This window comes from Lynx canadensis, chromosome C2, assembly GCF_007474595.2.
Source record: "Lynx canadensis isolate LIC74 chromosome C2, mLynCan4.pri.v2, whole genome shotgun sequence".
In the NCBI taxonomy this organism is placed as follows: domain Eukaryota; kingdom Metazoa; phylum Chordata; class Mammalia; order Carnivora; family Felidae; genus Lynx; species Lynx canadensis.
This window is the reverse complement of record NC_044311.2, coordinates 32577217-32603253: the sequence shown is the minus strand read 5'-3', so window position 1 is coordinate 32603253 and position 26037 is coordinate 32577217. Positions and strand designations below refer to the sequence as shown.

The window sequence follows — 26037 nt, the reverse complement described above, 5'->3', positions numbered from 1 at the left end:
CTAGGAATTCCATTCCTAGTTATATGGCCAAGATAAATGAAAACATATATTCACATAAACACTTATAAAATGAAGTTGGACCCTTACCTTACACTATAAACAAGAAGAACTCAAAATGCATCAAAGACACAAATAAGCTGCAAGCATAAATCTCTTAGAAGAAAACAAGGCAAAAGTATCACAACACTGAATTTGGCAGTAATTTCTTGGATCTGACTCCAAAAGAACGGGCAACAAAAAAAATAAACTGGACATCATCAAAATTATACTCTTTTGTGTATCATGTAATGGGAAATAATATTGCAAGTCGTACATATGATAGGAGATTAATATCCAGAATACATATTGTTTATCTCTCTCCCCCACCCTCCCTCCCTCCCTCTCTCTCGGGCTCTCCCCCACTAGAGCTGTCTCTCTCTCAAAATAAATAAATAAACTTTTAAAAAGTGGTATATCTATACAATGGAATATTATTTAGCAATAACAAGGAATGAAGTTTTGATACATGTTTTAACATGGATGAATCTTAAAAACATTATGGTAAGTGACAGAAGCCAGTCACAAAGGACTACATATTGTATGATTCCATTTACATGAAATGTCCAGAATGAACAAATCCATAAAGACAGAAAGCAGATTAATGGTTGCCTAGGGCTGGGAGTAGGGAAAGTTAAAGAGTGATGACTAATAGGAATGTGGTTTCTTTAAGGGATGATGCAAATGTTCTAAATTGTGGTGATGGTTGCAAAACTCTGAAAATACTAAAAGCCACTGAATCATACACTTTAAATGGGTGAATTGTATCTCAAAAGAGCTTTTTTTTTCCTTTAAGCCAATAGACCAACAAGTGACTGAATGGAATTGTAAAATGAAGCAAAGGGATAAATAAAAGATAACTAAGAGAGGACAGAAACACCAGAGTTTAAATTCTTGCTCTGCCATTTATTATCTGTGTGACACTGAGCAAGTTACCTAAACTCTCTGACCTTCAGTAACATCTACCTATGGGTGGCTATGAAAACTAAACAAAATACATAAAACACTTAGTATAGTAACTGCTATATGGCTGTCCTTCCCTCCCTTGTCCTCCTACCTAATGCTAAAAATTCCACCACCAATTGTATGGATATAAACTCAATGATACTTATATGTGAATTTTACAATTAGGAAGCCATGTCTCCTCTGGGTAGCAAATAACCTAAAAGTCACCAATTATATTTTCATGGCAAAGCTATTTTATTTTATTTTAATTCCAATATTGTTAACATATAGTATATTAATTTCAGGCATACAATATAGTGTTTCAACAATTCCATACATCACCCAGTGCTCATTACAAGTGCACTCCTTAATCCCCATCACCTATTTCACGGATCCCCCTACTCACCTCCCTTCTGTTAACCATCAGTATGTTCTCTATAGTTAAGAGTCTGTTTCTTGGCTTGTCTATTTTTTTCCCCTTGCTCTGGTTCTTTTTTTTTTTTTTTTTAACGTTTATTTATTTTTGAGAGAAAGAGAGAGCACAAGTGGGAGAAGGGCAGAGAGAGGAGACTCAGAATCCAAGGAAGGCTCCAGGCTCTGAGCTGTCAGCACAGAGCCCAAGGGACTCGAACTCATGAACCATGAGATCATACCTGCCAAAGTCAGATGCTTAACCAACCAAGTCACCCAGGCTTCCCTCATTTGTTTTGGTTCTTAAATTCTACATGTAAGTGAAATCATCTGGTATTTATCTTTCTCTGACTTTTTTTCACTTTGCATTAATGCTTTCTAGCTCCATCCATGTCATTGCAAATGGCAAGATTTCCTTCTTTGTAATGGCTGAATAATATTCTATTCTATCTATATACCACATCTTTATCCATTCATCAGCCAATGGACACTTACATGACAAAGCAATTCTCAACTGCTAATTCACAGCAAGTTAAAACCCAATGCAAAGGAAAGATAAATTTAAACAGCTCTTTTCACCAATTATCTCTCAACTTCTTTTTGTCTCCCCTTGTGTCTTCTTTCTTTACCTATTTGCCTTTTACCTTACCCTTTATTCCAAAGTTTTATTCTTAGACTGCTACTGATCATGAGAAAGGCAACATCTTACTTTTTTCCATTATAATAGATGTTAAGATATGAATATATTTCGTATATGACTGATGATACAAGATATGATATAGTACCAAACTCTAATCAGCTAACCCACCCAAGTACCCTAAACAAAAAGATGAACAAACTTTAAAAGATGAGAATAAAAAGGAATGCAAGAAAGCTTCCATCTTCCCTTGTGTTAATGACTCTCATACTTGTTCAGCTGGAGATAGAATCCTGCAACAATTGGAATTTCTCCATACTATCCACAAGTGAAGTTCCACCACCAAAAAGAGTCAGATGCTTTAAGCTGGTATTAGTGCAATTTGACATATTAAACTATGCTTCCAATTTAAATATACTCTACTCTTTATTTAAATATACCTCCATTTAAATGTTAAATAATAATTTATTCAAACTATCTTAAAGGACAATGACTTTCCAAGGGGCATGTGCATTATAAATGCTTCCAGAATAAGACTGAGTAAACCTATATGGTTAAGAACAATAACCATTGTGATGACACAATTCCTACTAAAAACATTTCAACAAAAATTCTTAAGTGGTATCTCTATATAAGCTTTTAGTACAATTTTAACTTACTATAACATTTAAGAATATAACTCTAAAGTTGCTACAGAAGCCCAGTACTTTTTTCTCCCTCTGCAAACTCCTTAATCCCTAACTGTACTGTCCCATTGTATTTTACTTCAAAATGTTTATTGGACATGGTGCATGAATTAAGTATATTGTTTTTAATACAACATATTAATAATCCTCACAACAATCTTAAGAAGCAGATATTAATATCACCATTTTATAACCTTAATGAAAGGTAACACTTTAGAACCTTCAAATACGTATCACAAGGAATAGCCATACTAGAAGCACCCAAGCTAACCATCACTCTTTCCTGAAACTCTTTTCTGGTTTCCTTAACCCTATACTAAATCGGTTCTCTTCCTCCCCCTCCACCTACTCCTCCTGGTCTCTATTTGTGGCTCCTCTTTTTTCTCCCCTTGAGTCATTTGCTCTTCTCAGTGTATACCCTCTCTCCCAACAGATCTTCCATTTGTGTGTGTGTGTGTGTGTGTGTGTGTGTGTGCGCGCGCGCGCGCGCGCGCGCGCGCACAGAACGGGCAAGCATGAAGGGGGGGGAGGGTGGAAAAACGGGGAGGGGGGAGGTTGAGAGAGACTCTCAAGCAGGCTTCACACTTAGTGCAGAGCCTGACACAGGCTCAATCCCACAACCCTGGGATCATGACCTGAGCCAAAACCAAGAGTCAGACGCTTAACTGATTAAGCCACCCAGGTGCCCCAGATCATCCATTTTTATGGCTTCATCTTATCACTATTGGCCGGTTGACTCCCAAGTCTGTAGTTCCAATTGTGTTCTCTAATCCAAACTACTATTCCTCATTTCTTCTTTCAATACCTCAAATTCAACATGCAACAATCCTAACCAGTTATAATCTCCAAAAAGCCAACTTTTCTAACCTTCTTACTCACCTCTGGTAATCACAAAGCATCGTCATCCCATTCACCCAGACTCCCCCCTTAAGTCACACGGCAATTTCTGTTGTGTTTTCCTTTGAAATGTCCTTCATTCATCCTTTTTGGTTCCACTGATACAGACTCCACTAAAACCCAAGTCCTCAGCAATTCATCTAAATTATCATGAGCTCTTGGTTATTATTCACTCTAGTCTCTCCACTTAGGTTTGTGTATAATAAATAGTCTTTCATTCATACAACACACTTATGAAATGACTAGCATATGCTAAGTACTGGCTGGGCAGCAGAAATTGAACAGTGAGAAAAAAAGACATCTCTTTCTAGCAGAGGACACAGGAAAAGCAAACAAAATGTTCACATAAAAAATTATAGATTGTGACAAATGCTATGATACATACAAACACATTGCTTTCGTAAGGGACAGAACTAGAAGGGCTACTTCAGAAATTTAGTTAGAGATGGAATTTAGCTGACATTTTAAGATGAAAAGGAGACAGTCATGTAAATATTTAGAGTTCTCTAAGCAAAGGAAACCACAAAACACATAGGTTCTAGGAGGGAAAAAGCCTGGCGTGTTTTGAGAAATGACCTAGTCTAATGTGGCTTGAGAATAATAAAGGAAAAAGTGATACAAAGTAAGGATGAAACAGACATAGGCCAGTTTTGTTCTATGCATTAAAAAAAGTCCTTAGGGGTACCTAGGTGGCTCCCTCAGTCAGCTAAGCACCCGACTCTTGGTTTCGGCTCGGGTCATGATCTCACACAATTCGTGAGTTCAAGCCCCACATCAGGCTTTGTGCTGACAGTGCGTTGCCTGCTTGGGATTCTCTCCCTCTCTCTCTGCCCGTTCCCTACTCACTCCTTCTGTCTCTCTCAAAAATGAACCTTAAAAATAAATTTTTTTAAATAAAGTTCTTAAAGAGTTTTAAGCAAGAAGTTCTAATCTAGTATACACTGTGACAGAGACTGCTAGTGCTCATTAAGATCTGTGTTCTCCTTTCCTTCATTAGCACATTGCTATACTACATTTCCCAGTCACCCCTGTAGTTAGGTGGGATCATGTGACTCAGTTCTGACTAATGGAATCTGGGTGAAAGTGATATATGCCACTTCCAATATGGGGACTAAAAGCTTCTTCTATACTCCCTTCTCTTTTCAAAACAACCCCAAAAGCCTCATGGTGGTAACAGTGATGACTTAAAAAGATATAGGAGCCTCTTTCCCTGAATGACTGCATGGAACAGAGGTATCCCAACTCCTACTCCATTACACATATACACTAGACTGTAATGTGAGAAAGTAATAGAAACCTCCACTGTGTTAAGCCACAAAGATTTGTTGCTTACTAGGGCTGTTAGCATACCATGACTAATACAGAAATCTTAAAAACATTTCTCTGCCTGCTCTATCAAGAATGAGTTAAAAGGAAAGAAAAACCACAACTGATACATTTCTGTCAAGACTCAACAACCACCCAATGAAAAAACAAAGAACTTAGACATTTCTCCAAAGATATATAAATGGCCAATAAACATAGTAGAGGATGCTCAACACTGCTTATCATTAGGAAAATGCAAACAGAAACCACAATGAGCTAAAACCCTATACCCATTAAGATGGTTACTATCAGAAAAAAGAAAGAAAGAAAATAACAAGGGATTGGTAAGGATCTGGAGAAATTGGAATCTTTGGGCACTGTTGATGGAAATGTAAAATGTGCACTGTTGGTGGGAATGTAAAATGGTAGAGATCTTTCCTAGAGATATAAATTTGTAAAGCATCCACCTATTGATACTACTTAAAAGACACAGGACTGAGTATAAGAGGGAAGTAATTCCAGAACAAAGTTCTAAAATTCCAATATAAAAAACTAAGCAAAGGAAAGATATCACTTATTCAACTCCAAATTCCTTGCAAATTTCCTAAATTAAATATGCAGACATCAGGTATTCTATTAATTTCACTGTCATACAGCTACCAATGCCTTCTTACCTGGTACAATCTGGACTTACTGCTCTTTTATTAGATAATCAGCATTCAGGGAATCCTCTTTACTATCACCTTAGGATTCCCTTTGTCTCTCTAAAATCTGATTTCCTGTTTCCTGTATCTTTCACCTTCTCTTTTATGGAGGTTTTCTCCTTCCTTTTGGTGGGTAGAACAAATCACACATTAGCTTTCTGAGAAAGGAAGTAGGGAAGAGAAATTTGTGGAGACCTTGCATGTCTGAAAATGTCTACACTCTAAACTTATGCTTAATTTGACTGGGAATACAATTCTAACTTGGAAATCATTTCCTCAGATTTTGAGAGCATTGCTCACTACCTTCTGGCTTGTGAGTCTGCAGTTGAGAATACTGAATCTCTGTAATGACTCATTTCCCCTACCTCTGGATGTTCTTTGTTCTATGTACTTCAAACTTTCATGAGGACATACCTCAGTGTCTGTGTGTACTAGTTAGTTATTGCTCCTGGCTTCAAACCTAGTTCTCTACTCTGTAATGTTGGGAGGCTGGAACCCTATAAATCACATATCTCCTTTGTTAGCTGACTCCCTATCAGACTCTGTATTCTCCATACAAGAAAGACACTAGAAGACTAAAGGAGGGAACAAGGAGATACTCCTTCAGGTCAGCATCAACCAACAACCATCAACCAACAAACTTCACTCTGGCAACAGCAATGATTCCAGCAGCAGCAACTGGCTCCAGTTAGCAATTTTTTTTTGCTTTTGTGCTTTTCCTGCCATTCACAGACCACCCTAAAATACCTTTACTTTCTGAGCAGGTAGCAACTCCTCAGAAGTTTCAGTTTCGGCTCCTCCAGACCACTCTTCATGCTTCTAAATTCTAATAATCCCAAGATCTTCTTCCAGCCCTAGAAGCTAGTAATTTACTTCTTATAGTTACTATCTGTATGATACCTGAGTATTCCCTTAGTGTCTTTTCAGTTCTACAGTTATCTAGTGTATTGGTTTTTGAGGGCTGCTATAACAAAGAAACACAAACTAGGTTGGCTTACACAAATATCCATCTCACAGTTGTGGAGGCCAGAAGTCCAAAATCAAGGTACTGGCAATGTTCTAGGTAACTAGGTAAGGATTTGTTCTAGGACTCTCTCCTAGCTTGTGGTAGCCTCAAGCATTCCTTGGCCTGTAGATGGCCATGTTCTCTCTATGCCTGTCTTCATCCAAATTTGTCTAAATTCCTCCACTGTTATTAAAGAATGCCAATCATATTGGATTAGGGCACACTCCACTCACCTCATTTTAACTTGATTTACCTCTGTAAAGTCTGTATTTCCAAATAAGGTCACATTCTGGGATGCTGAAGGACTAGGACTTCAACATATCTTTTTGAGGTGACACTATTCAACCCATAATATAGCTAAACAACTCTTTAAATTCTGTTATAATAAGTAATATGGTCTCCATTTTCCTGACTAGTCCCAGATTGAAGGTATGCATTTATTTTCATCCATTTTCCTGAGTACCAAAAGGCCTCTCAATTTGTAAAATGAGGTTCCTCAACTCTGGGGATTTTTCTTCATTATTTCACTGATAATTTTTCTCCACTCTTTTCTCTCTGGCATTTCTGTTATACGGAAATTCACCTCCTGGACTGACCTTTTTTCTTTTTATAACCTATTTTCCATATTTTCCTCTACTTTATTAAAGATCTCTACTTCAACTTCCTTTCTTCTACTGTTTTTTCTTACTATTATGCTCTAATTTTAAAGAATTATTTTTTGTTCTGACTGTTGCAAAAAAAAATTTTTTTTTGTAATTGATCTCATGTTAAAAGCTTACTTCATGCACCTGGTGATCCTTGATTGTCTGCTCATATTTAAAAGTAGGGCCCTAGAGGCAGCCTGGCTGGCTCAGTCAGTAAAGCATGTGACTTCTGATCTCAGGATGGTGAGTTTGAGCCCTATGTTTAGCATAGAAATTACTTTAAAAGAAATGAATAAGTGAATAAATTAAATAAATAAATAAATAAATAAATAAATAAATAAATAAATAAATAAAAGGTCCTGGGCTGGAATGGTTGCAAGTAGAGATCATCATTCAGGTCATCATGATCTAAAGCCAAAAATCAAAACAAAACCAAGTAAAAATTTGCCTGGGTTGAGTGAATTATAATTATTAAAAGTTAATAATGGGCTCTTTCCATCATTTTAGAACCTGTGGAGGCCTGCTGGGAACGGGACTCCTAAAACGACAAATATATCTGGAAGGCTGTGGTCTAAGGCCATTTTTGCTGGCCATAAGCAGGTTCTCTGAAAGCAGAGGGAACACACAGCTCTTCTTAAAATTGAAGGTGTTTATGCTCGAGATGAAACTGAATTCTATCTAGGCAAGAGATGTGCTTAATGTACAAAGTAAAAAACACAGTGACTCTTAATGGCAAACTGAACAAAACCAGAGTAATCTGTGGAAAAATAACGTGCTCACAGCAACACTGGCATGGTTCATGTCAAATTCTGAAGCAACCTTCCTGCTAAAGCCATTGGCCACAGGATCCAAATGATACTATACCCCTCAAGGATTTACATTTACCAAAAAATAAAGGCGTAGATCTGTTCTCGTTTAAAGAAAAAAAAGAGTAAATATGGAAAATGAACCAGACCACAAAAATGTCTAACAGAGCCTCTGTGCCAAGACTACTGAAGAAGAGCTGAATAAGTCTTTCAATCTTGAACCTTCAGTTTCAAAATTCTCTTACATGGATCTAGACAAGGAACTGGAGTTTAAAAATGATGTGACTGGGGCAGCTGGTGGCTCAGTCAGGCATCCAACTCTTGATTTCGACTCAGGTCATGATCTCATGGTACATGAGACTGAGCCCTGCATGAGAGTCCATGCTGACAGTGAATCCCTGCTTGGGATTCTCTCTCTACCCCTCCCCCACTTACAAGTACATTCTCTCTCCCCCAAAATAAATAAACTTAAAAAAAATAATCTGATTGATGACAAGGAGTTTGATATCCCTTACAGCTGATACTCCTCCAACATTGGAAAGCATAATCAGTAAGACTGATGATGAAGAGGAGTCTTATTCTTGAGGATCTTACATTGTTAAACATTGATACTACTGATTCTCACTCCTATGATACTTCATCTGTAGCAAGTTCAGATAGTGGTGACAAGACAAACTTAAAAATGAAGAAGAAATTACCTGATTCTTTTTCACTCCTTGGATTAGGCAACATTCACTACTGAAGGGAATTTCTGCCCAGATAGGGTCTGTAGCTAACAAAGTGGATGCTGGCTTGCCTACAGCAATTAGTGTCCAATCTAATAGCAGCACATCTCATGAATTGGCTTAATATGTGATCAGAATCAAGCTTTGCAACTAGGAAGCACTAGTGTTTTAGGACAGTATGGAACCATCTCTGCCCTCAGTATCAACAACGATTACTCAAGACTTCTCTGTGGCTTTGCTAAAGGACCTACCATGACGTGGGATTTGGCCAATGGAAAATTTCTAAGATCAATAACAGATGTTCATCCTCCAGGAATAGCAATATTGCATATTAAGTTTATAGATGATCCAACTCTTGCAATCTATAATGACAGCAGAGGCTGTTTTTGCATTGACATTAAAGAGCAATGGGAAAAAGAACATGTGAGTCTAGGTGTCTTTTAAGTGGTTCCAAGGGTGAATTGAGCCTCTCCATTCTAAGCCTAAGTTGAAAGATCCAGCTCATCTCACAGTTTTTTCCTTATCGGCCATGGCATTCTTGTCTTAAAAAAATTTTTTAATGTTTATTTACTTTTGAAAGAGAGCACAAGCAGGGAGGGACAGAGAAAGAGGGAGACACAGAATGCAAAGCAGTCTCCAGGCTCTAAGCTGTCAGCACAGAGCCCGACACAGGGCTCGAACTTTCAAACCATGCGATCATGACCTGAGCTGAAGTTGGACGTTCAACTGACTAAGCCACCCATGTGCCCCATGGCCATGGCATTCTTAACAAAGATACTGGTCATTGGATTGAAACAATCCCTGAAAGTGTGGATGACTTTTCCTTATGGATGGATGTATTCTTCCAGTGTTCCATAGCTGGCCTGACATTTTGTGGCAGTGCATAATTATGTGAATCCAATGCTTGCCTTCTGCAGAAGAGATGTTGTTCATTTTCTATTGGTTAAGAGATGAAACTGGAGCAAGATATGTTACTAATAAGCAAAAAAAATCTTCACCTATACTATGATTTCATCAACCTTACTTGGATAAATTCATGCACAGCTGTACTCTTAACAGACAAGTTGAACAGACAAGTTGATTGACCAGCAGACTCAAGAGGAATTGGAAACAGTGGAGATCTCAAAAGTTCAGTTGGTCTGTTAACAGCAGCCATTTCAAATCACCAGCTACCACAGGAAATGTCAGCCAGGCACTGGCTTTGGTTGGAGAAAGCTTGTTATCAATCTACCAGTAGCTATGGTGGTCAAATCTTTCATTTGGAGACAAAATCTGTTTATGTGACGATAAGCTGGAGAGACTGGGTCATCTCCTGAAACAAGACTGTCTTACAGAAGTCTTAAGCTCTTGCATGGTCTTTCTGTGAAGGAAAACGAAAAGAGTTGTGGGATTATCAGGGGATACCAGTAAGTGAAAGGCTATTGTTCCAGATAAGATGGTAGAAATCTATCCCACTATGTAGAAAGAGCTCTGAAAGAGTGTCCAGACCAGGGAAAAATCTAAGTGATGGAGCAGCATTTTCAGGACAGGATGCCTGTCATAGTTGATTATTGCTTGCTACTACAGCAGAAGGATCGTTTATTTAGCCAGATGTAAGACAAATAGAATTCAGGGGTCAAGGAGTGTTTTTGGAGTGCTTGAGTCATGTATTTTAAGTGATAAATTGGCAGGGATGACCCCCCGGGTAATGAAAGATTTGTTAACTTCCAAGATAAAAAATTCATGGAAAATGCAGAAGTCCTCATTGTACATATGGGTATCACCAGCCTAGATATTCAGCAGGTGTTTAAGAGAAAATTTATTAATATACGGAACATCATTCCTTTATTGATTATACTTACCTGACTGATTTGGCCTCACTTGCCTTCCATCAACCCCAATTATTTACTGAGAACTTCTGGTAAGATGTTTCTTAAACTTGTCTTTGTCAATGTATTTCTTAGGACTGTTCTTTAATTAAAGCTAGATTATGAACTCTTACAAATCATGAGTCTTCTATTTCTTTGACATCCCACAGAGCATTTAGCATAGAGTTTACATTTGGTGCTTGTTCAATATGTTTATTATATGTATATATATGTGTATATATAGTAAAGTAAAATAAAATAATAGTAAGACCCTAAAAGCTGATTGTGAATTACTTACAGTTTTTCCTCTGGGGCTAGTTAAAAGAAGCATCCTGCAAGTTCCTACCTGATAGCCAGAATTCTGGGAGCCAAAAAGGAGAAAAGGCCTTAATAAGGGTCCCAACATTGAGTACATTTACTTCAGGTAATTCAGGTGTTTTCCATGGGACACCTCATCTTCAATTATGTCTAGTGCCCACCCCTCTCTCAGAGACACTATTTTGTCCTTTACAGAGGATAAATCTTCAATCTCCTGCTGAAGCAGGAAGAGGACAGGCACTTAGCTATACAAACTGATGAAGCGATCTAGGTTTGAGCAGCTTTTTTTCCTTTTTTTGGTAATACCTTACTGAGATATAACTCACATACTATACAATAACCCATTTAAAGTGTACAATTTAATGGTTTTTAATATATTCAGAGTTGTGCAACCATCAACACAATAAATTTTAGAACATTTTTACCCCACCAGAAAGAAACCCATACCCTTGAGCAGTCGCACAAAACACTACTTAGCAATCAAGTGGAACCTGGAAATGAATTTGCATTTATAATAATCCTTATAATAATCCTTTGATTAGGTATCATCCCGTATTACAGAGGAGAAAAAAATGAGGCTTATAGAGGTCTAACCCCAAACAAACAGTGATGAAGCCTACAGTGGAATTTAGGCTGACTCCAGAATCTCTGGAGAAATGAGATGTAGAATATGAGCGTATTTTTTAAAAGTGAGCATGAGTTTGTATATTCACAGAAATAATTCTGGAACATACAAAAAATAACAGTGATAAATACTAAAACAAGATACCATTTATAGGAATTAAAGATAATTATACAAGCAATCTGTGATGAGACTGCTCATACAATTAAGACTAAACAGGGGCACCAGGTGGCTCAGTAGGTTAAGCGTCTGACTTCAGCTCAGGTCATGATCTCACAGTTGGTGAGTTCAAGCCCCACACTGGGCTCTGCGCTGACAGCCTGAAGCCTGGAGCCTGCTTCCAATTCTGTGTCTCCTTCTCTCTCTGCCCCTCCCCCACGCTTGCTCTCTCACTGTCTCTCGCTCTCTCCGTCTCTCAAAAAATAAATGTTAAAATTTTAAAATATAAAAACCAATTAAGACTAAACATAATTGAGTTTTTTGGCAGTGGAACTTAAAGAAAAAAACTTTTTTTTTCCTACAACAATGTAATCCTGTTCCTCCCATTTTGACATGTGGCTCAAATGAAGTCTCCCTCTCATTTCTGGCATCAGGTAGAAAAATACATATATATATGTATGTATACATATATATATATATATACACACACACACTTATATGTGTATATATATTACTGCCTAGAACAGCCTCTTGCCTAGAGCCAAAACTATTCTGCCAGTTATGATTTACCAACTAGAGAGGGCTGATGAACAGGGCTCATTTTTTTTTTAATTTTTTTTTAACGTTTATTTATTTTTGAGACAGAGAGAGACACAGCATGAACAGGGGAGGGTCAGAGAGAGGGAGATACAGAATCTGAAACAGGCTCCAGGCTCTGAGCTGTTAGCACAGAGCCCAACGTGGGACTTGAACTCACGGACCGCGAGATCATGACCTGAGCTGAAGTCGGCGGCTTAACCGACTGAGCCACCCAGGCGCCCCGAACAGGGCTCATTTAAAATAAGACTTGAGGGGCGCCTGGGTGGCGCAGTCGGTTAAGCGTCCGACTTCAGCCAGGTCACGATCTCGCGGTCCGTGAGTTCGAGCCCCGCGTCAGGCTCTGGGCTGATGGCTCAGAGCCTGGGGCCTGTTTCCGATTCTGTGTCTCCCTCTCTCTCTGCCCCTCCCCCGTTCATGCTCTGTCTCTCTCTGTCCCAAAAATAAAATAAAAAAAAAAAAAAAAAAAACGTTAAAATAAGACTTGAGCCTATTGTCATTATGACAACTGTCCCTCTTCCCATTACTAAAAGTACTGGTGCCTAAATTCTGCACTTAAGTGACAAAGACAAAGAACAATGTATCTATGTATATATTGCATGTTCCATGACTTATTTCTTCAATATTTTGCTATCCTACTCCTTGAGATTTTACATTACAATTATCCCACATCTCTGATAATTGAGTACAACCTACCAATTCTTAGTCATAACTTCCATGATGTGCACTAGACTAAATTAAAATAAACAGCTTCAGGAAGTTCCAAAATTGTAAACTTAAGCTTGAGTGGGAGTAAAGCAGTAGTCTAGAAACAGCTTTATTAAAGGAAATCAGAAACTATAACAAGGGACAGGGTAAGCCAACTTTTCTCTAAAGGACCAGATAGTAAATATTTTGTGCTGTGTGAGCCACAGTCTCTGTCACATATTTTTTTCTTATAACCCTTTAAAAATGTAAAATCATTCTTAGCTTAGGACAGTACAAATAAGGTTTTTGAGAGGTTTCAATCAAAATAGTGGATTTAACACTTAATTTTTTTTTGAAGAAAATTAACACAGAAGGCAAAACATACAGGAAAACAAACAATAGCAACAAATTTTTGTAACCAAAAAGAGACAACTGGTAACTACCTCAGCAAATTCCAGAAAGGTGAAGCCTAACCCAGTAATTGAAAAACCCAATTTATACCTTGGAAACCTCAAAGGAGTCAGGAACTAGCAGCACCTGCTACTGCTTAAACTAAGAAAAGAGGGAGTTAAGTAAGAAAGACTGGGTGAAAGCTAAGAAGTGGTTAAAAACTTAGAAGTTTCCTCCCCAAATCTACCTGATGGTTGGCTACCTAACTCTGAACTGGAGGATCACCAGATATAATTAAAGATCTGTGGGGGCGCCTGGGTGGCGCAGTCGGTTAAGCGTCCGACTTCAGCCAGGTCACGATCTCGCGGTCTGTGAGTTCGAGCCCCGCGTCAGGCTCTGGGCTGATGGCTCAGAGCCTGGAGCCTGTTTCCGATTCTGTGTCTCCTTCTCTCTCTGCCCCTCCCCCGTTCATGCTCTGTCTCTCTCTGTCCCAAAAATAAATAAACGTTGAAAAAAAAAAAATTTAAAAAAAAAAAAAAGATCTGTGTACCCTACCAAATGTGGGGAATGAGAAACCAGTCCCTTACACCAAAAAAAAAAAAAAAAAGGCAGTCAAAACTTTAGCCTTCAAACAGAACTGTGTTTTCCCTTAAGAAAAAAACACCTTCAGGGTTTTCTCAAAAAAAAAAAGGCTCACTTGGACCACCATGCAATAAAGTTCAAAGTCTTTAAGTCCCCATTAATTCAAGCTTTCAATCTCACGATAACATCCAAGGATTACTGACACCTGAAGCAAACCTCCAACATAAAACTTAGACCAATTTAGAAGAGAGTCTCCAAGAACAAACAAGAAACAAGGGGAAAAAAAAAAAAGACAAAAAAAACAAAACAAAAAGACATTTTATAGTCTCAGAAATTAGAGAAGAAAATGTATCTATGAAACTAACACAGAATGCTCCTTATTAAAAAAAATTTTTAAGAGAACAAAGAGTTCTTGGGAAATCAAAATCTTGCTTGCCAAAATGAAAAATTCAACAGAAGGCTCAGGAAATAAAGTAAACCACTCATATAGAGCAAACAGAGTAGGAAATGAAAAATAAAGGAGAAAAACAAATACTGAAGGAGTAGTCTGATACACAAATAGACTAGCAGAAATAAAATTTTCAGAAAGAAAAAGGAAGGAGAGGAAACCACTGTTATAGAATAAATTGTTTCCCCCTCTCCACATCCATCTTGAAGCTCTAACTCCCAATGTGACTGAATTTGGAGAAAGGGCTTTTAGGAGGTGTCATAAGAGTGGGGCCTTAATCCAATTGGACTGATGTCCTCAGAAGCGGAGCAGGAGGAGATAGACTACTCTCCTTACAGAAAAGCCTTGTAAGGACATAGTGAAAAGGCCGGTCTACAAGCCAGGAAGAAATCTCATCAGAAGCCAACCTTGATAGCACCTGGATCTTGGACTTCTTACGCTTCAGAACTGTGAGAAAATAAATTTCTGTTGTTTAAACCACCCAGCCTCTGGTATTTTTTTATGGTAGCCCTAGCAGACTAATATAACGATCAATGAAATAATTCAAAAGAATTTCCCATAACTAACAAACATAATTTTGCAGATCTGGCTGGAACAATGAATGTCCAGGAAAACGCACAAAAATACATGTACACCAAGTCACACCCTCATGAAATTTCAGAATACAAGAGATACAAAATTCCAAAAAAAGCAAAAAACATTAGGATCAGGAATCAGAATATCCTCGAAATTCTCAAAAGGATCACAAGCCAAAAACAATGGTGAGGTCTTCAGAATTCTGAAAGTAAATTATTTCCAACCTAAATTCATCACTCACCAAAATCACGTGGGAAGACCAAAAAAAAAAAAAAAAAGATCTTGCATTCATTCATGCGAGATCTCAGCCTTTAACAGCAATCTACTGTGGGGTCAAAGCGACATGATTCACAGGAATTAAGAGATTTAACATAGGAGAAAGGCAAGGGGGATCACTAGCCTTATGGCAGAGAGAGAAATCACCAAAACTGCCATGGACAAGACAGAAAGCTGCTCCGAGCACGTTCAAAAACTGGTAGACAAGAAAATAATTCTACTCCCAGATACATACACAAAAGAAATGAGTGTGTATGTCCACTGAAAGACTTGTAAGTAAATGTATATAGCAACTTTATTCATAATAGCTAAAAAAAAACTAGGAACAAAGTGTCCATTAATGGTGAATTTTTAATTGTAGATTTCATCAACAGAATACTACCCTTGGTAAGAAAGACCCCACTACTGCTACATCCAACTTCATAAATGAATCTCATAAGCACAATATTAAGCAGAAGTAGTCACCCACAAAACATGTATAGTGTATGGTTCTATTGATATATTAAATTCAAAATCAGGGGAAAATAACCTGTAATGATACAGGTCAGAACAGTAATTAACTTTTGGGGACAAGAAATAATGATAGGGAGGACATATGACAGAGCCTTCTGGAGCACTGGAAATGTTCTATACTTGACCTGGGTGATGGATGTATGTCTACAAATATAAAAACTCATTGAGTTATACAATGAAATTTGTGTACTTTGCTATTTTAAAAAATTTAACCATATTTTCTCTAAAAAGTTTTTAAGGAAATTAATGACATTTTTCAATTGCATCCCGTAACAGGAATTAATCAAAAGGGGGAAAAAATTAAGGCTTTATACACAAAGATCTGTATTTCACAATTATTTACACTACGGAAAAAAACACCTGGAAATAACATTTAGTAAATGAGTGCCACACAAATGCTGGACCTCTCTGGTGTGAGAGAGAAATTATTTGGCCTCTTTCTATTAGCAGCAGCCAAATTTAATACTAATTGACCTAAGGGAGCCATCTGCCCATAGGGAAGAGCATGTTCACAGGTTCCAAAACAAAAAAAAAAAAAAAAAAAAAAAAAACAACAAACCCAGCCTGGCAATAGAAGGCCCAAAGAGCAGCCTAAAGGAAAGGGAAAATGTGGGCAAAAGCCAAATAATGGAAGGCCTTATAGGCCTTTTTAAGAATACAGAAGGGCACCTGGCGGGCTCAGTCAGTGGAGCATGCGACTCTGGATTATGGGGTTGTGAGTTCGAACCCCACAATGGGTGCAGAGATTACTTAAAATCTTTAAAAAGAAAAAAAAAAAGAATATGAAAAGGAAATGGGAAATAAAAAAAAAACACAGAAAAATTAAAGTGACTTCCCTGGGCAGCACAATTGGGGGTGGGGGGGAGCGAATGGGACTGTACACAAAGTATTCTAAATGTTTCTAAAAATAAAAAATGTTATCAAGAACATGTAGTACCTGTAAGCAATCAAAAATTTCTAAGGAAATTTTTCCAATGCCTTGTTTAATTAATAGAATATTTCTGTTGTAAATATAAATTTTTATTTTGCTAGAATACTCAAAATACAGGGCATATTAATTCTTTGTTATATCAATTATTTGAGTTGATCTAAATGTAACATGATTTGGAAGTATGTACTGAAATTTTTGGAAGGCCAATTCTTAAAACAACAACAATAACTAAAAACCTTTTTAGACATATCCATTTTTTAAAAGCCATATTCTCACTGCTTTATTCAATTGGTCTGTTTGAGGAAAAGCAGAAATTATTCATACCATACTTCCATCCAATTCAGCAATCCTTAAATACAATTTCAGGAATACAGAACAAGATAGTATTTCAACAGTTTATTTTAGCAGATTATTTATTTTTAAATGTTTATTTATTTATTTTGAGGGGGGAGGGGCAGAGAAAGAGAGAGAGACTCCCTGCTATCTGCGCAGAATCTGACATGGGGCTCGATCCCAGGACCATGACACCATGACTTGAGCTGAAATCAAGAGGTGGATGCTTAACCAACTGAGCCACCCAGGCACCCCACAGCAGATAATTTATTTAAACAAATAAAAAACATGCAATTATACGGGCACCTGGGTGGCTCAGTTGGTTAAGTGTCTGACTTCAGCTCAGGTCATGATCTCATGGTTCATGAGTTCGAGCCCCATGTTGGGTTCTGGGCTGACAGCTCAGTGCATGGAGCCTACTTTGGTTTCTGTGTCTCCCTCTCTCTCTGCTCCTCCCCTGTTCACACTCTGTCTCTTTCTCTCTCTCTCTCTCTCAAAAATGAATAAACACTAAAAAAATTTTTTTTTAATAAAAAATAATTTAGAAAACAATTGTAAACCAGGAAATAAAAGAAAAACAGCTTCTAACCTGTTTCAAACCAAAAGAGGAAAACATTCCCTCCAGAGATATTTCACCTGACAGTTTTCTGTTGTACGTTACACCATTTAACTCTTACTACATAAATGTAAAAAAAAAAAATACCAAGGCAACCCTATGCTGATGCTATTAACAGAAACTTTAGAGCCAAAAGGAGAAAAAAATGTCAAGAACAAATATAAAAAAGCTTTGACTCCCGAAATGGAAATGTTTGCAGAATACTTTGCTCAATAAGCAGATTGCTCAATAATCTGCTTCCTGACAGATGAACAAGATGACAAAGTAGAAAAATGTAAAAGTGTTGCTGTTCTAAGAATCTAAAAGAGAAAAAGAACATTTAGCTAGATCATTAAATATAGTTATGTGATCAACCCTGCAGATTTCCTCCAAACCATTGCAATGTTCACATTTACTCTGAAGACACCCAAACATTCAGTCTCTTTGAGTCAAGAGAGTCAAGCAAACTAACCTTCAGTAGTAATAGTTCTAAGAGATCCACTCACTTTTTAATGAATCATGGACTCAACTATAGAGATGACAATATTATTTTTGTTAATGCTGTTAATACAGCTAACAAGCATAGAAAAAAGACTTTAAATCAGTTTTAATGATTAAACAATCCAAGTCATAAAGACTCCACTGCCCTTACATACAGGTTTTGAATCTAAATGAGAAGGCATAAAAACACAAAGTGCAAAGTAATGTGAAGCAAATAATACAAAACTACATTGCAAAATATGAGAAGTAGTATAACTTCATAAGAAATTCACAGAAGAGCACCTCAGTGATTAAGTGTCCAACTTTGGCTTAGGTCATGATTTTGAGGTTTGTGAGTTCATGAGTTCCAGCCCCCATCCAGCTCTGTGCCGGCATCACAGAGCCCGCTTTGGATCCAGTCTCCCTCTCCCTTGGTCCCTCCCCCACTTGTTCCTTCTCTCCCTCCCCCCTCTCAAAAATAAATAAACATTAAAAAAAATTCAAAGGAAAAAAATTTTTAAAGAATACAAAGAACTTGGGGCACCTGGGTGGCTCAGTAGTTAAGCTTAACGGCTCTGATTTTGCCCCAGGACATCATCTCACAGTTCCTGGGCTCAAGCCCCACATCAGGCTCTGCACTAAGACTGTGTGATTGTTTCTCTCCACCCCTCCCCTTCTCGCGCTCTTTCTAAATAAACTTTAAAAAAAAAAAAGAGCACTTGGGTGGCTCAGTCAGTTAAGCATCCGGCTTTGGCTCAGGTCATGATCTCCTGGTTTCTGAGTTCTGCCCCGAATTGGGCTCTGGGCTTGTGCTGTCAGAACGGAGCCCACTTCAGATCCTTTGTCCCTCTATCTCTCTGCCTCTCCCCTGCTGGCACGTGCATGCATGCACTCTCTCTCTCAAAAATAAACATTAAAAAAAATTAAAATTGAATAAAAAAAAAACAAATACACAGAAGTTGACTTAGGAAATCAATGTTTGGGTTTCAGCTCTGCCATCATCACTAGATGTGTGAATTTTAGTGTAGTTATTCTGTATGGATTTCATTTTCCTTACCTATAAATCAAATGGTTGGAATTCCAATGTTCCTGCCATATTGCTTCATATCATGACACAAGCCCACATAAGATTAAAAAAAAAAAAAAAAGGAATGATAAAACAGTAAGGCTATGGGTTAAAAGGAAAGCAACAACACAGGGAACAGAAAGTTCTGGAAGGCTGCACTGACTTCAGGACTAAAAATTAAATTTCAACAAAATAGGATTTCATTTGCTACTTTGGTAATAATCTGGGGGGGTTTGAGGGGATTTCTTTTAAAGAATAAGAGGGCTATGGATAGGCAATCAAATTTTCAACAGATACGAAGGTAGACAAACACAAAGTCTAAATGAGAATGAGAGATTGGTTTAGATAGGATGGACAGCTCCCATAGAGAAATACCACTGTCATATGAAAAAAAGTAGGCTTTGAGCAGACTATCAGAAGATGAGGAATTCTGAAGTATACTCTGTAGGTAACAGGGAGCTATTGCTGGTTTCACAGTGACGGAAGTGCTGGAAGCATTATTTTAAGATTAAGGCAGAAGGCAGAACATACTGAATAGAGAGAAAAGGTAGGCAGAAAACCTAGTTAAAAGCTAAAGGAAAAGATATACGAAAGAAATTTCCAAAAAAATGGTGGATGAAAATTTGCCAATGTTATATTAATGAAAGATGTCAAAGACACAAGGTTTGTGTCTGGAGAGCTGAAAGTATGGTATACCAAAACAAAGCATATATGGAATCAGTAAAATGAGGATCATCCAGATAGAATCATTGCCTTAAACAATCTTTAAACATCAGTTGTCTTCCTAAAACAGCACAGCCAAGTACTTACAAGGAATCTGTTAAATGCTTAGTGATTTCACGGAGTTTCCTCCAATTTTACTTAGCAACTAAATAATCATTTAATCTCCTGATGTAGGTAGAGAACATTTGGTATCTTTCCATATTATAAAGGTAAGTAAACTGTGAAACTTGTTAAACTGTGATACTACGATAGGAAAAAATGGACTGTATCCTGTATTTATTTTTTAATATTTATTCTTTTTGACAGAAAGAAAGAGAGAGAGGAGAAAGAGAGGGGGACTGAGGATCAGAAGCAGGCTCTGCACTGACAGCAGTGAGCCAGATGTGGGGCTCGAACTCATGAACCGTGATATCGTGACCTGAGCCACCCAGGCCTTTCCAACAAGTGATTTATAACAATAATCACATCAAATCTACCTTGAGCTTTTTGGCAAGAAAGCTCTCAAAGGTCCAAAAGAAAATAAACCCATAGGCATAAAGTATCATTCTGTATCTAACAAAACATTCTGTGTATGTGTGAAATTTTATTTACATGGACCTGAAAGCACTGGTGAAGCCTGGATTAAGAGAATGTGCAGAAAAATAAAGCGGAAATTTAAAATGTAATACGTGAACAAGGACAGCTAAGTCTTGAGTACTCTGCAAATAGTGTTTACAGGTATTATAACTATTTCCTCCAGATCACAATTTTCCCAAAAAAGAAAATTCGAGTCTGTGATCAAGATGGAATAAAACTACTATTAAACAACCAATGCTTAGTTCTTGAGTTACTATCAAACTGTGAATGGGAGCCTATTTAAGAACTGAACATTACTGACAATTATCAAACAAACAAAACCTTCTTGGCTTATTTCTCCATTTACTTTGTGACCTCGATGAAGACTGAGATTCTAAAAAAAGTGCTTTCCAAATGCTTAACAAATTGTATGGTTGGTTTTTCATAAATTTACCAAAGTAGGCCTTCTAAAAATGAATACCTCTTGCAACATTTACCCGTTTTGATCAGACAGTGATCTTCTTCACTCACCATCCAAGATGGGATTAGAAATTCTCAACTTCATTCTTTCCTAACTCCTACGGTTTCTTACCAAATCTAACGGGTAAAATTATTTTTAGGTGACCAGCTCATCCGTTCGACATTAACTTTAGCTCCTATAATGTTACAGTTCTCAGCCCTAAAAAAAATCCAGCTTCCCAAGCTTCTAACTGCAAATTTAACTTTTATGGAAGCGCCTAAGAAAACAGTACAAAACCAACTATTGAGATTTCTTTCTTTTACCGGGTATATTACACTTAAAGTCAAAAGCTCACAGCGCAAGCAACAAGCAAACGTACGTATATACAGCAGGACCACACAGTTAAAATAACCCAGATTTCCCGAGAACGAGGGAAACGGCGGGGGGGGGAGGGGAGGGGCACAGGGCGCATCCCAAGGATGTCCACCCTCAACACAGGTTGCGGCTCCTTCCCCTTCTCTAGCGCTGGAGATGAGCGTGCCCCTTCCCTCCTCTACCAGGTCCCTACCTTCCCGGCCTCGGATTACGCCACAACAGCCAACAGGACTTTTTAGGGAGGAAAAAGAACCGGGGGAGCGCGCACGCCGTACACTCGACCTCCCAGCCTCGCAAGAGCGGCCGGCCAGAGCGAGGCCTGGGGCTGCGCCACCCGGGGCACTGACCAGAGGGTCGCGCGGAGCCGCGGTGCAAACGCCCAGGCCCGGCCGAGCGGCCTCCCCGCCCCCTCCGGCTCAGCTCCGGGCCGGCAGACGGCGCCCGGGGAGCTAACTTCGCCGGAGAAGAGGAAGCGACGCAGCGAGTAACAGGCTGTGTGGACGTACGGGGGAAGGAACCGCTGTCTGCCGTCTGCCTGTCGGCAGGACTGTCTCACCTTCCCTCTGCCGGGTCCGTGCGGCCCCAGCTCACCTGAGGAAGGCACCGGGACGCCGCCGCGGCCGCCGCGATGGCCGTTACGGCACGAGGCCTCCGCTCTGCCGCCGCGTAGCTCTCGGGAGAGGGGCGGGAGGCGCGCGGCGAGCGGGCGGGGCTCCAGCACCGACTGGCCGGGAGGCGGCGGGCGGATCCGCGCGGGCAGGAAACCCCCTCCCGGCACAATCCGATAGGCTCAGTCGCTCCCTTCCCTCCTATCCCTGAAGCGAGGGCTGTCTGCGCCGCGCTCGGATTGCTCGTGTCCGCATGTCAATCAAGCGGTGTGTAGGGCGTGGGGCTAGCTGAAGCAGCTCCGCGGAGAGAGAGCGAGAGGTTGGGAAGCGCTTGGCCTGACCCTGACTCTTTTCGCTTTTGCCTCTTCGGTTGCTCTGGCTGATTACTTTGGGCCTGTCTTCCTCAGTGCCACGTTAGGGACTCCATAGCAGAAATTATTGCTTCCCAAGTTAAGCCCCAACTGTTCTGGGAATTCCCTTCTGGTTTCGGCACCTGAAAGAGGGTCTTGCCTGCAGATTTTTAAGGGCGGGGAGCAAAAACGAAAAACAAACCAAACGGCCTGAAATGACGACTTGAGAGAAAAATAGAAGACGTATGGTTAATTTGAGCCATAAACCGAAATAAGCTGAGTCTGAGGGCCTTGTAAGTGCCCTGGTGCGTGGATAGCTTTCCAGTCTCTGTGGTAGCCATTCTGTGAGGAGGACAATGACCTTCGGTGCCAGGTGTGCCCATTCTTGGGGACCCAGCCCCAGCCACCTGCCGGGTCATCAATAAGTTGGTTCTCCCCACGCCGGTACTACAGCCCCTCGCCCTCAGCGGGCATTATTCCTCCCGAACCAACTCTGTGGCTCCGCTTCCTTGCCTCCTCAAGGAAGCTTGCTGTGTTAGGTACCTTTCATGAAGCACTGGTATTTTCCCCACCCAAGCTGTTAAAAGAGCTTGTCCGTATCCGTACCTAGATGGTAAACTCTATAAAGTCAGGAACCATGTCAGTATTGTTTTTCTCCACTGCCTAGTACTTGATAGATCGTTAAGTAAATATAGTTTAAGTAAAAATTAATACATTTTCCTATCCCTTCTTTAATCCTGGCCCTGACCGTAACTCCCAAGAGTTCACACTTTTCTGCATTTAACTTCAAAATTATTCATTTGAGTGCTGATATGTATGGTTTGGTTGCTATTATTTAGGATCACAAGGTCAAGCACAAATCACCTATTGACCCCTTCCTGGCTTCAAGTTGGCTCCAGCAAGTATAAACCATGAAACTCTTGACAACAGCTATTCTATGTCTATATCCCATTATTAGCATCCAAAATGAATAATGGAAGTGAATTTTAAATTTATTCTAAGGGTCTAAATACCTTTGCATATTTTATAGTGGCTGTTGCAGTTATATCCCCTCCCAAAATTTGTATGTTGAATCCCTAACCTCCAATGTGATTGTATTTGAATATAGGGCCTTTAAGGAAGTACTTAAGACTTTTTGAGATGATAAGAGTGGGGACCCAATCCTATAGGATTAGTGTTCCTATAGAAAGAGATAACAGAGAGCTTGCTATCTCCACCATGAAAGGACAGTGGCAAGGGGGCCATGTGCAAGCCTGGAAGACAGCTCTCCCCTGTAATTGACCATGCTGGCATCCTGATGTGGGACTTCAGCTTCTAGTTGTTGGTATTTTGTTATTGGAACCCAAGCTAACACAATAGTTTTATTTGTTGATACATCTTATAAAGTTATGGATTGAGATACTATTATACTCATTTTTGAAGCTGGAGAAAGGATTGTTCAAAGGTTAAAGCTGTTTCTCCAAAATCATACAACAAACTATTAGCAAAATGTGGCTCAGTTCAAATCTACTTACATATTTGACATGTGATGCGGTTGGAGGTGTTAATACAAATACTACAGGTAAAGTGGTTCTTGCCATCAGGTAGCTCTGTCTTAACCACTGCCTTAAGTAGGGAAAATAAACCCAGAAAAATATGCTGAAGTCATAAGTTTAGATTTTATTGTGTAAGGGAATATGTATGTCTTGAGTTCTGTGTGTCACCTATTTAAACAATAGAAGAAGTAAGAGAAAGAGTTTTTTAAAAAGGCTTTTAGTTCCCTATAAACATGTTTGTTTTGTTTTGTTTTTTCCTTTTAGTGGTCCTTCTTCAAGTTTCCTCATCACCCATTCTTACCAGGACATCTTAAAAAAAAAAAAAAAGAAAAGTTCAAAAAAATATGAAAAGGAGAAAAAGTTGAATAAAAATAATGATGAAACAAAAATAATGATGAAACAAAAAAGCATTGGAAAAGGGTAGATAGGCAAAAATCATGTATGAAATTGCATTATGGTGACTTAGAAGGAATGGAGTACATGTTGTCATGGGGTGGGAGTTGTCCCAGAGACTTCCTTTCACACACTCTCTTTCCCCAACTTCCAAACATAAACATGCTCATGGCTTCTTCTTCCTCTCTTTTAGCGGAACTCAAACCAAAAATGGGAATCACCCCTGCTAATTAGTGCTGAGTGGACCAGGCACTAGCCAGAATCAGATGACAATAAAATTTGGGCCAAAACATATGACCTCTGGACTGGAAATGGGGCTTTGGAAATGTAAGCAATAGCAGGTCTAGGATAAAAACATGCAGGCAGCTCACTTCATTAATCCCAAAGGAAAGGATTTGGGAAGACAAGGAAGGGAAAATCAAGCCTCCATATCTCAAGACTTTTCCCAGGAGACTTGATAGCTTATAGTTAGAAATGATGAGACAATGATCTGCTTCAGCATCACTGCTGGGTAGGACAGTTTAGGACAACAACAATGAAAAAAAAGTCCTACCTGCTAATCAACAAGAAGTAACTAATCACAAGCTTGACTGTGAAGTATAGAAATTAGGGGACCCTGGTAACTAAATTTAATATCTGGACTGAGTATTGTTATGCCTTTACGGGAATTAACTTCAACAAAAATTTATTGAGTCCTCTCTGTGGTAGGCACTACAATAGGTGCTAGAGATCTGAAGATCAGTCTTAAACTGAAAGGAGCTCAATCCAGTGTCAGAGAATGAGCTTTAAATATATTTATTATTAATATAGTTAATACAGCTATAGATACGTACAGGGGAGCATTAAGCCACAGGGAGAGTTGTGTGGTCAGGCTAGTCAGGCAAATAAGAAGGCAAAGAAGAGAAGGGTTTTCCACATAGAGGGGCCTGCACTGAAAAAGGTATTACACAATCAAAAAGGTATTACACAATATTGCTGGAGCTGAAGATGACTAGAAATGTAAGCACTGGCAGGTTATAGAAATTAAGGACTTGATTCTATAGATGATAGGAAGCCATCGAAGGGTTTTTTTTGTTTGTGATTGTTTTCAGCACTTTAAAATTTCATTCTGTTGTTTTCTGGCCTCCATTGTTTCTGATGAAAAACTAGCCGTAAGTTTCATTGTTTTCCTGTATGTATGTCTTCCCCCCCCCCACCCCCACCCTGGCTGCTTTTAAAGTTTTGTTTCTAGGTTTTTCAGCACTTGCACTATGTTTCTAGGTGTGGCTGGTTTTCTTTGTATTTATGCAGCTTAGAGTTCACCTATTTCTCTAGATCTGTGGATTGCTGTTTGTTGTTGCTGTTTCCTTTTATCAAATTTAGAAAACTTTTGGCCAATATTTCTTTCTGCCCCTTTCCCTCTCTTTTCTGAGACATCTACATTTATGCTAGACTTCTTTGTCCTTAGTACCAGTCATTCTAGGCTTTGTTCATTTTTTTTTTTCAAATCTTTTTTCTTCTGTGCTTCAATTTGGATAATTTCTTCAATTTAGATAATTGAGATCCAGTGTCTGGTAATTCCTGAAAATCTGAACATTAACATTTTCCCAAAAGCACAGTGACCCTATTAATGACTGCGGGTTCCTTTGAGGAAAGTTTAGAGACATATTAGTCAAGAAGACAGAAATCACAAGATATTACAACAGAGAGAATCTGATATTGGGTACTGAAGGACTGAAAAAGCAAAAAGGGAGCGCTGCAGTAGACCAGAAGGATAACTGTACAGAGCAGCTATAACCAGTAGGGCAACTGAAAAAGAAGGGTCAAGGCTGGACTA

The 26037-nt window shown here is 38.9% G+C and overlaps 1 protein-coding gene across 2 annotated transcripts in view; it reads right to left on the bottom strand.

Moving 5' to 3' along the window:
- Positions 1–22027, bottom strand: part of NCK1 (NCK adaptor protein 1) — an 87208-nt gene extending 65181 nt beyond the window's left edge. Inside the window, exon 1 of one of the 2 annotated variants that reach the window (XM_030328849.2) lies at positions 21927–22027. The gene's annotated coding sequence lies outside the window, so the exon portion shown is untranslated. Of the gene's footprint in view, positions 1–21891 lie in introns of both variants that reach the window. The other variant, XM_030328847.1, reaches the window with a different exon arrangement.
- Between the last annotated feature and the right edge of the window lie 4010 nt (positions 22028–26037).